Source organism: Tupaia chinensis, unplaced genomic scaffold, assembly GCF_000334495.1.
Source record: "Tupaia chinensis unplaced genomic scaffold, TupChi_1.0 Scaffold143978_1, whole genome shotgun sequence".
NCBI classification, from domain to species: domain Eukaryota; kingdom Metazoa; phylum Chordata; class Mammalia; order Scandentia; family Tupaiidae; genus Tupaia; species Tupaia belangeri.
In genome coordinates this window covers 37,922-40,407 of record NW_006203829.1, presented here as the reverse complement: position 1 = coordinate 40,407, position 2,486 = coordinate 37,922, and positions in this window count along the sequence as shown.

The following is a 2,486-nucleotide window of genomic DNA, read 5'->3' as shown; positions in this document are numbered from 1 at the left end:
AAAAACATATGGTCATATCAATTGATGCAGAAAAAGCATTGATAAGATACAATATCCCTTCATGATCAAGATGCACAGCTAAAGTGGCATACAAGGGTCATTTCTAAACAAAATAAAAGCTATCTATGAAAAACCCATCGCGAACATCACCCTGAATGGAGAAAAGCTGAAAGCTTTCCCACTAAAGATGGGTACAAGATAAGGATGCCCACTTTCTCCACTCTTTTTCAATATAGTACTGGAAGTCCTCACCAACACAATCAGAAAAGAGAAAAAAATTAAAGGCATCCAAATAGGAAAAGAAGAGGTGAAACTCTCTTATTCGCAGATGACATGATTGTGTACATAGAAGACCCAATGACTTCCATGAAAAAATTTCTGGAAGTAATGCACAAATACAGTAAAGTTGCAGGATACACAATTAATATACAAAAATCAATAGTGTTTCTATATACAAACAACAGGCAGATGGAGATAGAACTGAAAAAAGTTATTCCATTTACCATAGCCACTAAAAGTATAAGATACTTAAGGATAAATCTAACCAAAGAAGTTAAAGACCTCCACAAGGAAAACTATGAGAAGATTAAGAAATTGAAAATGACACAAAAAAGTGGAAAGACATCCCATGTTCCTGGATTGGAAGAATTAATATAACCAAAATGGCAATTCTACCCAAATTAATCTACCTATTTAATGCAATGCCAATCAAATTACCAGACACATTCTTCACAGATTTAGAAAAGACAATTATAAAATTCGTCTGGAATAATAAAAGACCCCAGATTGCCAAAGCAATTCTACAAAAGAGTGGAGTGGGCAGCATCTCACTCCCTCACCCAAAAATATACTACAAAGCTGTGGTAATCAAAACAGCATGGTATTGGCACAGGAACAGACATGTGCACCAATGGAACAGAATTGAGTCCACAGGAATAAATCCCCACTCACACCAGTAACATGTACATTCATGTCCAGGATCCCAAGAGGAAAATGGAGGAGAAAGGATTGCTACATGGTCATCCCCTTGGAGGGTGATGGATCACTTTCCTCTCTCTCTTTCTCTGGTGAGTGCATGTACCCTATGGCAAAAACTTAAAATAATAATTATAATAAATTAATTAGAAAACTAAAAGATCACAAAGGTATATGGCACTTTATGTGGCTTACCAAATGTTTTTACATTACTTCACATGATCCTCACAACCACTTTCAGGAAACAAGTCAGATATTTTAACTGCCATTTGACTTAAAGAAGATAATTGACTTGCCCAAGGCCACACAAGTAATATGAACTCAATGGGCACTCTTTTTTTTTTTTTTTTTAGGGGTTTTTGTTATAGGGGTGGGGGGGGGGAGGTTTTTTACTATGGGGCATGTGCGCTTGCCAGAAAGAGAGAGACAGAAAGAGAGAAATCACCCCCCAGGGGGGATGGCCGTGCCATAATCCTTTCTCCTCCATTCTCCTCTCAGGATCTTGGGCACGCATGCATACGTGCCTGGCGTGAGTTTAAGCCACCAGGTCTGGGACTCGATCTGCGGTCGACTACATGGGAGTTCAGCGACATAGCCATTATGCTAACTGCTGGTCCCCTCAATGGGCACTCTTTATCTACCTAGTTTTTGCAGCACCCATGGTACTCTTCTGTCCATAAAAATTAAACTGAGAAAGTCTGACATCTACATGGTTTTATAGACTTACTAGTTATTAAATTCCTCTCTTGAGCTGGACAAGAATGAGGTAATGATTTACCCTAGTACCCACTGACCATAATTATGAACAACCGAATAAACCAATCTTGAGGAATGCTCTTTCCCCGGATTTACTGTTATGTGAAATAATAAATATCCTACTTGTTTATGCCAGTGATAGAGTTTGAATTTCAATTACTTGCATCCCAAGTCATACCTAATATATGAGGCGTACTTCCCAAGGGAGACTAAATTTCTTGAAGGGCCCAGCCATTCTTCCAGTCTGGCTTTCTTTATAGTATTTATATCTTGGCTCACAGTTTGGCAGACTATTCTCATGGGGGTAGGGAGGATGGATCTCAGAGAAAGGGTGTCAGACAGGTTTCTGAAACAAAACTTCTTGCTGAAGGGATAATCAGTTACAAAATCATGTTAAGTGGTACAGCAGACGCTGGCAACTAAATCAGAAGAGATGTTTCCTACCTCAGTCCCACAAGCTGATGTCTCTCCTGGCAGTTCTAGGGAGTAAGGGGTAAGAAAATTTATATTATGTCCAACAGATAGTCCTTAGGCTCACTTCCAAGGACTGTAAGCCAAACCTCCCCAGAAGGCATCAGTCTTCAATTACTCACATTAGGGCAGCAGTTTTCACTCCCAAAGGACTTTCCAGCACTGTGGGTAAGAAGTTTCAGAGAGATGACTTTATGTCTCAGTTCTATTGAACATTCATTGTGTGGCTGAGACACACTCTTGGAACATTTCCACTTCCTTAGTAAAGAATGGAAATAGTGCTT